The sequence below is a fragment of the Centruroides vittatus genome, unplaced genomic scaffold, assembly GCF_030686945.1.
Source record: "Centruroides vittatus isolate TY-2023 unplaced genomic scaffold, ASM3068694v2 contig_10, whole genome shotgun sequence".
Taxonomy (NCBI): domain Eukaryota; kingdom Metazoa; phylum Arthropoda; class Arachnida; order Scorpiones; family Buthidae; genus Centruroides; species Centruroides vittatus.
Window position 1 is genome coordinate 3,774,909 of NW_027120658.1, and position 14,016 is coordinate 3,788,924.

A 14,016-nucleotide genomic window follows, 5' to 3' on the forward strand; every position below is an offset into this window, starting at 1 on the left:
CATTCCTTTCAGCATCCTTTCATCTTGCTAGCATTCAGTATATAAGACACATTCCTTTCAGCATCCTTTCATCTTGCTAGCATTCAGTATATAAGATACATTCCTTCTAGCATCCTTCCATCCTTAGCATCTAGTATATAAGATATATTCCTTCCAATATCTATCAGACATCCTTAATCAATAAAAATGAACTTTTTATAATAAAATAAGCACACTTGTTAGTAATTATCTTAAACAATATTTAGAAAATTTTCCGAATAATTCGTGTTTATAGATAAACTTTCATTCAATTTAACAAGGAAAAAAATTAATTTTTTTTTCGCAAAATTAAATAAAACTGCATTAAAATGAATGCGGATTAACGTTATTTTTTATTTATAAAAACATTTAATTAGATAAATATTAACTTAATAAAAGTCATCATTAAACTAAACAGAAATTAAAAATTAAAATTACGTTTTTATACCAAAATTTCACCCCAAATATCTTAGATTTTATTCAATTTTATGATTAAAATTCTTTGAAAGAATAATAAAATTATTTTTAATTCTAATTTTGAATATTTTATAAGAAAAAACATTGAAAAATAATCCGTGAAACAGAATAAAACAGAAACATTTTTAATGTTAAAACGAAACCCGTTTAAGACGGAAATTTACCAAACATTCGGTACTGTGTGCGATTTCGGCTTACACAGGTTTTACTGTATTTTATCTCGTTACACTGAGAAGAGCTTAAAGCTCTTTTCAGTGTAACGCGATAAAATACAGCTATAAATGTAATAATAGCTATAGTGTAAACTATAAATATGTTTTTATATTTGAATTGCATTGTTAGAAAGGCGCAAACGTCATAAGAAATCATCCCCAAAAATTCTTGGGAGTGATTGAGGACGAGAGAATGGAGAGAGAAGAAAGATTAAATGGAGAACTTGCAAGATAAAGTTAATATAATTAATTTACATTACTTTTAGACGTCGTTAAAATTAGTTTAAATTACTCAGCGAGTGTCCAAAATTATCCTTTTTACTTTTATACTTGTTTCATTTCGTTTCTGCTTTGTTATTTAGTAGAGTCTGTAAATAAATCTAATTAAATTACACGATTCTGCCTTCGAATCTCATCAAATGAATGATTATTAACAGCAACCTCTCTTTGCATTATTAACAGAACAAAGTTGGACCGCCATTCGAGGTCGTAACCCCTGAATGGGGGCCTCAACCTTTTGATTCGTCTCCAATCGGGAGGGCTTTCAATTAAATTCTCTGACGTCACTGTGGTATGTAATCATTACTAGTAACTTCATCGGTAAGTCTGGTAGACTCATGAGGCGCTACTGGCCCCATAAGACCGCAAAAGATATGCTATAAATTATAACGTGAGTAGCCTGCAGAAGGCACGAGAGTAGACATCTCGCAACCTCTGACAATCCCCGCATCCATGGAGCATCTGAATAAAAGATGGAGCATGACACACGTGACTGATGCTTCCCTCATCCCCCTGTTTACGTAAATTAAACATTATCGGGCCTTTTATAATTTAAATAAGCCATCGTCCAAGTAACAGTATAACCTGTGTAAATCGTAATCGTTCTCTTCCGTAGAATTTTTTGTTTTATTTGGGTTCTGTTTTAGGCAAGTTTCCCCGTAAAGACGGTGTTTTTGCTCGGAATTCCTGAATAATATCGACGAAATCAGTTACCATAGGAGTCATCTCGTCTCTTAGTCATTGCTTAATCACGTGGGTGATCATTTCAGTTGCCATTTTACTCGATGCAGTCACGTTCCACGCGTAGCATGTTAGTACATAATGCACCACGTGAATATAATTCGGGTAAAAAGATAAGATGAGGAATATCCGAAGATTTCCGTAATTGATCTTTTATTCGGGAGAATTTCTGCATTAAATCAATAAAACTTATCAACGAATGACGAAATTCTGATATGTTTAAGTAGTAAATTACGTCTGTAAAAGTAAAAAAAATATAAAAAAATAAGGAAATTTCAGTGTAATTAGAAAGAATTCTTTCTTTTGAAAGTCTAATTCATCATATCAGATGACATTTTCTTAAATATTTTACATTTAAAACTTTAAATGACTGAAATTTTGTTTCAAGATAAAAGCAAAAAAATTAACGACGTCTGATGAATATTTTAAATAATTTATTTTATGGATTTTTAATCAAGAATTTTCTACGCAATTTACAAGCCTATTTAACTTTGTAAATAGGAAAAATAAAATAAATATATCGTAGAGTTTCGTAATAAAAGTTTGCTTTGTTAACTTGTTAAAGTCATTTTTATCATCATCTATGCTTAAAATAAAGCACCATCATTAAAATGTTTTACATCTTGCATAGATAATGGCAATACTTTTTATATGGAAGATGATAAAATGCTTTATTCCTTGTGTAGATAATGATAAAATGTCTTGCCTCTGAGGTAGATGATTATCATCTACACAAGAGCAAAACATTTCTATCATCGTCGTGCACACAAAGAAATAAAAACTTGTCTGTTATTATTTATAAGAAAATTAAAACATTTTATATAAGTTTACAACTAGTTTTTATCATCACCTGGTCAAAGAATAAAGCATTCTATCATCACTTACATAAGGACTAATTCATTATCATCATCTACGTAAGAATTAATCATCTCCCATACGAATAATAAAGCATTCTATCATCATCATCATCTGCATAAGGACTTATCCATTATCATCATCATCATCTACATAAGAACGGATTACTTAATAAATAAAATTCTAAAATTTATTTTACTATTTAATTACGTTTATCCGTGGAGACAATTTTTTAAATAACATTTTAAAGATAAGCATTATAAAATCTGATACCGAACTTACTTTAAATCAATAGTTAATTTACTAAGAAAAAACTCAAATTTTTTATATATTCAACCCGGTTTATAAAGCATATTTTTCAACAATTTACTCGAATTTTTAAAGAAAATTTATCAAACATTTTTCTCGTTTATGACTCGCCAAAAAAGAAAAAAAATGTCCTTTTATTCAAAATCTATAAACAGATTTTTTCCTGTAATATCTCAAATGACAATTTATCAAAGTAATATTTTATTAAAATACATCGACGACAGAGCAATTCGTTGTTATACACGTCGTCATCATCATCATCATCATCATCATCATCATCATCATTATCATTATCATCAGACTATTTTTCTTACAACATTAAATAATATTAAAATAATAACATTTAAAAAAATATAAAATAAACAAGCGTTATTTAATGTGATTTATATAATAAAAATCACATTTTTATACAATAAAAAGTTTAGGAGAGGGGTCCTCTTCTAACATTTTATATATTTTTGGACTCAGGGCTCCTTAAAACGTCGAGAAATGCAAAAAAATGAAGGTTTTTTCCTATATGTTGTCTGTATGGGGGAGCACAACTTTGTTCATCCAATTTGAAGCTTAATAATTCCCTTGCCATTTGTTAAAAATTTTCGAAATTCTACACGGAGGTTTGTGTGTTAAGGGCAAAAGTTTTCTGAAATTTTCAGTAAAATCAGAGCATTTTTTCAGTAGATAAGGTCCCCATACATTCAATATCCCCAGAACCAATCTGAAGACTTAAAGGGATGGAAGGAATTCTTAGGAGTAAAAACAAACAAATAAAAATAAATAATACAAGAAAGTCAAGCAGACTTTTTCGTTAATTTTTGGGGTAAAATAAGTCAGATTAACACTAATTTTAAAGAAAAGTATTGAAAAATTTAACACGTGAAAAGCGATTAAATTAGATTATTGCAATGGGAAAATAATTTTGTTTTTAAATTCATTGGATAAATTTACTTTCACTTTCATTCAAAATTATAGATTTAAGCAGTAAGCAGTACATTTACTTTATAATTTATAGACTGAAAGTTAATTTCATTGAAAATTCTCTATCATAGAATCCCGCTGAGTAATATATTAAGAGAGGGAAAGTGGAAATTCAACGTTGTCCTGGAAGATAATACTAAATTACACAGTAGAGATTAACTTTCTCCACTTATTAATAAAATAACAATATTTTAATAAAGTTTCCTCATCTTAAATTTCAAATTAATCTTTAGTCTCTGCATAAAAATTAAGTTTACAGACTTAAAATTATATAATTTTATAAAATTTTTAAGATAAATGAAGATCAAAAGTGATAGAGAAGATGGCTACGAGCATTAAACCAATTAAAAATCTTTGTTAAATAAATAAACTTTTATGCTGGTCCGTTCGGTTGTTTGTTAGCAAATTTGCTCAAAAATTAAGAGAATACAGTAAAACCTGCGTAAACCGGACTTTATCAATATACGAGCAAGTAAAACCTGCTTAAGTCGGAATCGTACTGCACTGAATATTTTTCCGGTTTGACAGGTATCCGCTTTGACCAGGTTGTTTTGTTAATAAAGAAAACCATTCTGTTCTGTAGAATTTGTCCCGTTTAAGCGAGTTTTCCTTTTATTCAGGTTTCGTTTTGGGTGGGTTTTACAGTATTTTTTTTTTTTTTTTTTTCGTTTCGGAAGGTATCCGCTTTTACGAAGAAATTTTTCCGTTTAGGCAGGTTTTCGTTTTGTACAGGTTCCGTTTTAGGCAAGTTTTACTGTAATTGAATTTAAGGATGTAAACAATGGCGATTTGTCGTTGAAGCGAAAAATTATTTTTAAAAGCAAAGATGAAAATTGACAATAAGGATGATAAGGAAGATGAGGATAACTGGCACCATAAATCTAATATATTACAATAGATCTGCCTAAAACGGAACCCGAATAAAACGAAAACCTGCCTACACGGAAAAATTCATAGAAACGGAAAGACTTTATAGTTTAAAAATATAACCTGTTCAAAACAGATATCTGCCAAACCACAAAAATATTCGGTGCAGTGCGATTCCGGTTTACACAGGTTTTTTCCGAGTTACTAGTATTTTTGTTTTTTAACGTAAAAAAATCGTTCCGTTTCGAAGAATTTGTTTTCGTTTAAACAGGTTTTTGTTTTGTTCACGTTCCGTCTTGGGCAGGTTTTGCCGGAATAATATTTTCGTGAGAATTTACAATTTTATAATGGACATAAAAAGCATTCTTCTAAGAAAAACCTTTTACATCAAAATTATTCTCTCAGGGTTTATCCTTAATTTTTTCATGAAAAAATTAAGGATAAACCCTTTAAAAATGACCAAAAGAGTCCATTAATAATATGTTTATAAAATATTTACGGAATTTTAAACGTGTATAATCAATCATTTAAAGTTCTAAAAGTTGGAAAAATTACGTGGAAGCATATTGACTAATGTTGCAGGTTATTTTGTTGGATGAGGAGGTCCAAGAGCAGTGTATTGGGATGATTAGGCGCATTTATTAATATTTAAAAACCCGCTTAACTTTCACAATCGCAAATTATTAATGAAGAAGAAATACTTCATCAGTTTTTTTCTCTTCAAACTTTCATAAAATTTTCAATTAAATAAAATAGATAAAAATTTTCCGACCAAAAAAAAAAAGTAATCGTCGTTGTCTAAATTAAAAGAGATTTAAAGATATAGATTTACTTATACAGAAAAACCTGCCTAAAACGGTACATGAGTAAACCGAAACCTGCCTGAGACGGAGACCGTATAAGCAAAAAGCGTCTTGATATTGTCGATTCCGTTTTGCTGTATTTTTGCTTAAGTTTACGGTACAACCTGTGTAAACCGGAATTGCACGGTACCGAATATTTTTTCCGGTATGCCAGGTTTCCGTTTTAAACAAGTTTTTTTTTAACATAGAAATCCGTTCTGAAAAATTTTTTCGGGTAGGCAGGCTTTTGTTTTATTCAGGTTCCGTTTTGAGCAGGTTTTACTGTATATTTATTCATATTATTGAGTTTGGTTCAATCGAGTGGATGGATTTATATTTTTATTTCTATACTTTCTTCAATCTTGTAAAAATACATTTAATATACTTCTTTTTTGCTGAAATAGCCATACAAAAAAACTATTATTTATTTTTATTTTTGATAAATAGAATAAATATATATTATACTGTAGATTTTTAGACTATTTTATGTACACATACACTCATATTATCATTTACAAAAAAATCCAGCGAAGAGTTGAGTAACTTTCCCGGTCAAACTTTAAAACTGTATGTAGCGCCATCTGTTATGATATTTCATTAAAGAACTTTTTATATTTTTAACTGTTATAAAACGGCAGAAAGCTTAATTGTGAGGGTAGGGATGGGTTTTTATAAAAATTTGTAAATGATGATAACGAGTAAAATCTTCATTAAGTCTGACTCCACTAGAGATATGACACATGAACACTCCATCGTCCCACCTCTCGACCTCTAACCATCAAAATTTAACAGTATTAATGACTCTAATAAATAAACCTCTCTGCAAAATTTCAGAAATTTTCGACAAAAGGCACAGAAGTTATTAAGCTTCAAAGTGGGTAAACAAAATTGTGCCCTACACACATACCCACATCGAAACCCATACATACAGAGAAAACCCAGAATTTTTTGTATATCTTTAGTTTTTAAGGTCCCCTGAGGCCAAAAGTGTAAGAGTCTTGCGGGTTCATTTTTGATCGATCGCCACACTTTCCTTCTGTTATAAGTAACAGCTGGGGTGGTAAAAAAAATTGCGCAGCAAGATGGCGGCGTTAGAATAGAATGAAATTTCATTAGTGCGAACGTAATGATGATGGCAATAAATACAGCATTATAGCAAACGAACACTTTCCTGTGCATCAAATGAACAATCTAAAAAAGCACTTTTAGCACTTTGCACAACTCCTTTAGCCTTTATACGTGAGGTGATACAATCGGTTACGCAAGCGTGTAGGCATCAAACACAATCCTGAGTAATTTTCCCACAGATGTCATAACTGCCTCTCCAGATCCTTCACGCTAGAAGCTGGTCAAAGTTGGCATCTCACTTGTTTCTACACATGTTTCGCGGGAGACAAATCCGCACAGTCGTCACGTGTGGCAACGTGACGGAGACATTCCCGAGAAGCCCTAGCCTCACGCGGCCGATGTCATATTATTGGAGAATGGCGATTTTCATCTTGCGACAAAAGGAATGGTGCTTTCTAAAAGAGGCTCTCCTAGTGCCCACAGAGTGGAAAGAGTACACTGGTGTCATTTATGTTCTTCGTACTATTACTACTGCAGTACCTCTCTGTCATGGCACCTCTGCAAACAAAGCTGACCATGCTGGGGTGCTAATGTCAAGCGCTTCATGCTTTCATGCAAATTCTCCTCTTCCAGTTCCCCCCAACTGTACTGGAAGAACGGGGTTCTGTGCAAGAACGCGCGCGAAGCTTTTCTACTTATCAATGTTTAGAGCTTGGACCCCCCGAAGTATCCACTGTCACAATACCCGCTCGCAATCATGTCCGAACGGCTTAGATGGAGGATAATTCGGCGAAACAGCCACCTTCCTCCTTTCAGCCCGATAATGTGGCCTTTCTCAAATTCCGTAATATCTTTGCATCGTAGAGACATTCGAAGATGTTTCAAACTACCGGTACACCGAAAATTCTAAACGCGGTTAGCCTGTGCGAGCCTTCTTATAGGATACTAGACTAGAGATTTTAATCCACTCTGGTGGCATTATCCGGTGTGCAAACTGAAATAATTAAAATATTTACTAGTATGCAATATCGCAGTAATCAGAATTCTATCTGGTTGTAGTTTGATTTGGTCTATTTGTATACGGGAACATGACATGTGGGCAATCTACCGAAAAGTGAATGTCTCCCTGGAGACTTTCTATATAAGTTTGGTTTGATCTAATTTATTTGTATATGGCAACACTACACGTGGGTTATCTGCCTAGGAGGTGCCTTCCAGGAGGACTTTCTAATTGAAACTGGCCCTTATGTAGATGCACAAACTTGAAGAAAACACGGAAACCTCACGTAGTGGCATCCAACTGGTCGTGTAGGTTTAATAGAGAAGTTGCGGCCGAAGTTTTCATCTCTAAAACGTGAACGTCGAACGTCGAGCGCCGCTATCTTGTAAGCGGCGCTCAACGTTCGACATTCACGTTTTAGAGATGAAAACTTCGGCCGCAACCTGGCTATTTAAACTAGTATATAATTCAATTTACGCCAAGCAAACATTCAAGCAAATAATTTAAATATTAAGAGAATTTATTGTTTAAGAAATAAACACACGACTCAGTTACAACAGAAAGTTATTTAATATAGAGAATTCAGAAAAAAAAGAAGATAACACGAATTTATTGAGTCATCAGATAAAATTCCACTTCATACTCCCGTTTCTTCAACAGACAAATAACGACTGTTTATTTAATATTATATTATAATTTGGATTACTTTATACCTCATAAAAATGCGAAAATGCATTTTTATTAGGAAAAAACTAAAAAAATATATTTAAAAAAAAGAAAATAAAGATTATCAGATAAAGTAATTTTATGTAAATTCCTAAGAGGGAAAGCGGAAAAAAACAGATGATGAAGAGACAAGTACAAACTCAATGACGTAATATTTACTCACGTAACACATAAAATTTAAAATTTCATTATTCATTTTTTATTTTATATTTTATTCAATTCTCAAATATTGAATAAATTCATTTTAAAAAGAATTTTAATCAAATTTTTCTATAATTAAAAAGTGAAATTGTATTTATTATTTTTCTCTTCTTCTGTGTATACATTATTATCTTTTTTTTTAATTTAAAAATTTATGAGATGGTTTCTAGATTTAATTTAGATATAATATACAAAATTTTTTTTATATGTTTACTTTATATAAATATTTTATTTAATTTACTGTCGTAATTTCATTTTATATTTGTTTTGATGACTGTAATTTTACGTCTTCTAGGAGTCGAAATTTTAAAATATAGTAGTAATGCGAAGTCGTACTTCGACTTAACGCTCCAGAAATTGGCGCTAAATCGAGTGTTTCGCTAAACTGAAACAACCTGAATCGATAATACAAATTTTAAGTGTTTGAAAGTCACGTGATTCTGTTTGGTTTTTATTCGTTTACGGCACGCGACACGTCGAGGGGAATACTTCTCACGAGGACTTTCTAAGGGAAAGTGACCCTGTTTAGGCGTTACAAACATGAAGAAAACCCGGGAAACTCCACCTGGCCTGATCGTTAACCAGGCGCGAACCCACGACCAACTACCATAGACCCTATCTAAGGTGTTACTAACGTGAAAAAAACCCCGCAAAATATGGTAACTGCGCCCTGTTTAGGCGTTACTAACCAGTCGCCATACTTTTCCTCTGTTATATATAACAACCAAGAAAGTAAAAACGAAATGTAATATTTATATGACATAAAATATAAAATCTTTATGTAAAATCTATCAAATTAAAATAGAAAAAAAAAATTAGTTTAAAACATTTAAAGGGTAGACCAAAAGCTAAGTTACCGTAGTTTAAAGAATTGGACGGAGACACAGTACCGTATCAAGACGTTGTAATTAATGTATTAAAGAAAGATCTCGTATTGAAAAATTGAATAAGAAATAATCAAAAATCGGTTAACAGGTACAAAATTTACAAAAATTGTTCAATGAAGGTTGAGAACATTTTCAATTTTAGAAGTGAAAAGTGGGCAGAGATTGTTTTATAAAGCTTCAGGATGATGGTACAGGAGTTTGGATGATCGAGGAGATGAGGAAGATGAATGGTCTGAAGCGTTGAGATCATCATAAAAACTCAAGGAGGAAATTGTCCTTTTTGGAGCACGGATGGAATCAGCTGGAATTGGATTCTACCTTTTATGGTGTTAAGAGATGAAGATCCAACTTGACAAGATTTGCGCCTCTGGGGTTTTGTTAGATCTCAAATTTGTAAAGTAAGAGTAACAAATTCATACTATTGGAGAATCTTAAGTTCAGGTCACTCATAATGATTTCAGAAGAGAAAATCGACCAGTTATTGATGTTTAGTAAAACGTGGTATGTAGCCGAGACAAATTATAAGTGGGAATAAATCATTAGGAGTGACAGAATTGATCAAAACTGCGATGAAGTGAGTAGAATACCAACATTGCCAAGATTTTTGTCGATGAAGTAAACTAATCCACTGGTCGGTCTGCCAAATTTCGAGTGTTTTTGCAAGTACTTTCAATGCAGTTATTGTCTTTGATACAGTTTGAGATGGGAGTTGTAAGAGAGGTTTCAGCAAGACCAACAATCAAAGGTTTTTGCAAGATATCCTTGCTAGTTGTAGAGAATAGAGGTTGTAGAGAATACCTTGTTAGGGAAAAATCATGAATAGGGTTGCTAAAATGATTGCTTAATGAAAGCGGTTAGGTTAATATTAACAGCAGAAGTAAAGTGAGCTTTACTTTGAGGTGAGTTGATGTTTTGAAGAGAGTGAGAAGTGTAGGAGGAAACGGGAGCGTTTATTCTCAAACGAGGAAATATCTATTATATCTTTGACGTATTAAGAGTAAATGTAGTCTTTATTGTTGATTTCTCAGACTAATCCGAGCGCATAAAGATTTTTCTATGGCATAAAAGGAGCGCGATTTCCGCTTAAACATTCCAGAATTAATTCCTGTTAGATTGGTTCAGTTTTGTTTAATATCTAGCTTTGGATCTGGAATTTTCGGAATGATCTTTCTGCTGTTAGGGGTGAAGGCGAAATAATCTAGTAGTTTGGATTGATTGAGATCAATTTTGTCTTGATCTTTTTACATTATCATGTCGGAGTCTTATAACTAGTTGTATCGGCAGCCATTTTATTCGCGGAGTTAGCAACTTATAATACACCGGAGGCAGTGAATAAAGAAGTGATTTATCTTGAGATGTTTGATGGTCGTGGACGGATGGAGTTACCAAAGTGAAATTTAAGGAATAAAAACTGGTAGGAATACTCTAATATTAAAAGAAATGACACGAAATAGCTACGACAGGATAATCAAAATGGCAGCACCCTCCTCCTACTCTTTATGAAATATATTAAAAGATAAATTACAACTTTTTAAAACGATTTTCATCATTTTAATACAATTTTTTGGTCTCAACATCATTAAATAATTAGAATACTTTGAAATTAATGTAACTTCTTATCGCTGATTGCTTAGTTGTTGAAAGTAATAATCGGAAACTTAATTTCGTTCTGATTGGTCGAACGATGCGTATTTTCTTCTTCCAACCAATCCACAGCGAGGACAAATTTTAAAAAATTGTTGTTTCATTAATTTTCAAAATTATCGTGTGCTATTAAATTTATGTTTATCAAATGTGTAAGTAAATGATACGGATAGAGAAAAGAGTAGATATATCTTGATTTAACAAATTTATTCTAATAAAATTTAGGAAAAATATACAGAAAATATATATTTGTTTCCCTTATTGATTTAGAAGAGGAAACAAGTAATTTTCCTCCTCTAAACAATTGTAATTTTCAAAAATCCGGACTATATCGTAACTAGTGGACAAAGATTCGATCAATCACAATTTGATTCTCATCTCCTATAATCATGTCTTGTTTAGTGTATCTAACCAATCAAGTATAACAAATGAATTCTATCCGTAAAAGATCAAAAATTTTTTTTAGTTTTAGTACGTAATAAAGTTTCTTCTGGTGCATCTGTTTTTCTTAAGGAACCATAAGGTTTCTTTAGAAAATTCGTTAAAAATATTACACATTTCTCTGTCCTTTTAAGCCATATGTTCACACGCGGAAATAAACAACAGAAATGAAGAAATGGCATCATTTTTCTGTCGTATTGGCGGAATTCTCAAGAAAAATTCAATATTTTTCTGTTTTTGTTGGATAGAATGGAAACATTTCAGCCAATGCGAATTCAGAACCGAGGAAGTATGACGTGACCAGCAGTATGTATGACATGTATGACATAGCAACCAGGAAATATGACATGTTGGTCATAATTCTAATATGACGTAGTGACCAGGAAGTATGATAGGGAAGTTTGTAGCATCTAAATAGGGACCAATTTCCCTTAGAAAGTCATCTTGGGTACCAATTTCCTCTTGGGCATCTTACCTCCCATCACGTGTCGTATTGCCGTATCTTATTATTAAGTAGGCCTTTGTTTTATTATATAAAGTAATCATTTATAGACTTATTTTTGGATCAAAATTGTTGAAAAATTCTAATTTTGCGCGATTTTGGATCTAGAAATTCAGGTATTTTTCGGATGGATGGATTAATCGATAAGCCTATGCCACATTTTGGCAATCTACCAGGAGGACTTACTTTTTGAAATTATTCCTATTTGTGTTAGACATGTGAAGAAAACCGCAAAACACCACGTAGGCAGCCCGTTGTGAGGCGCGAACCCGTGACCAACTAACGGTGTTTAGCGGTTTTTATCCACTCTGCCTCTGGTGGATAGGTCTTCTTCAATTCTCGAATTTTTTCTGGTTTATAAGCTAAGACGTTAAGCTGATATAAAGCCGAATGACGCCATTTTTATTATTTATAGCTTGTTAGTCCACGACAGAATTGAGTCTTGTAAGTATTGACATTAGAGAAACGGAATTATTTTCGGTTTTCTGTAATGTTTTCGTTGTCCGTGTCGTGTCTGACTTCAAAAAAGTCCAGATATATTTGATATAAAAAAATGGTTTGTTGAATCTAACAGATAACTCACTACCTCTTTTTTCTCACGAGTTCAATCTGGATACAATAAAATCGCGGGTGAGGACAGACGAAATTCCACATATTCGGGTCAACTCATCCACGTAAATTTTTAACCTATCTTTAGCTTCAATTTGTGTTCTCAGACAGATAATTGGTTCTTAACTTAAGTAAGTGCCTCGAAGTAAGAAGACAAATCAAGTATAAAGAGGGTCAAGGTTACCTTCAAATGGCTAAAGAATTGAAATGTCTGATGTCTATAGTTAATTCAATTGTACAGTACGATAAACATAGTGGAAATTTAAGCATGAAACAACGTACAGGCTAGAAACGGATTGTGAATCTTACAGAATGAAAAAGATTGTGCATTAGTGTAAACCAGAATGTAACTACGTCATATTTGGTAAATTGAGCTACGTCAGAGGTAGAGGAAACTGTACACGTAGGCATACCTAAGACACTGGATAACCCAGGTATGCTCATCCACCATGTTGGTCCTTAGAAAGCAGACGACTCTCATAGAAGTTCAATAGAAGGGACAAGAAAATAATCATAAATTCAACTGTATGTTAAGATTTTGCAAGGTCGAAATGATAAACTTTGCCAAAAATTAATGCAACTACAGTTATAAAATACAGCTAAATTTAAAAACAAGTATAATTTAGATCGAAAAAAAAATTACACGCGGAAAAAAGTTAACGCAAGATTGGAAAAACCAAGAGCAATAGTAGATCTAACTTAGCAAATTTGGCGTATGTAAATTAATTTTAATTAATTTGTGATAAATAATTTTAATATCAATAATAATAAATATTAATTAATTAATTAAAATTAATTAGTTTGAATCAGGAATCTATTCTAATTCGAGTCTCAAAAGTCAAGAGAAACACCAGGTCTTTGCTTTCAGTTTCTTTTATTTATTAAATACAGCTATATTGTCATATTGTGATTGTAATTATTTTTTTGTGTTGTTATATTTTTAACTCTATGTGTTTCTTGTGACCAGTTAGAATAAAAGAAAACAAAAACAAAATCAGATGCAAAGAAAACATTTATTTTGATGCACTTTGTGTATTAAATTTTATTTTTGGAGTTTGTAATAGTGTTCTTTGCTGTTTCATATGATCTTACAGTAACAAAATGCTGTATTATTTTTTCATCACCTCACAACATGAAGGTAATGTCTTGCAGTATTTCAGGAGAATATTTACAAATTCATCATCTGGATGATATTTTCCTTGGAGTAATTCAATTTGAATTTCTGAATAGGCAGCATCTGCTGCCTTCACAATATCATATACTTTCATGCTGGGATATAATAACCCCCCATATGATGTATATTCCAAAAGAAGACTATCTTATCCTGCTTTAGTTAGATCATCTACATCTGTCATTTCTGTTT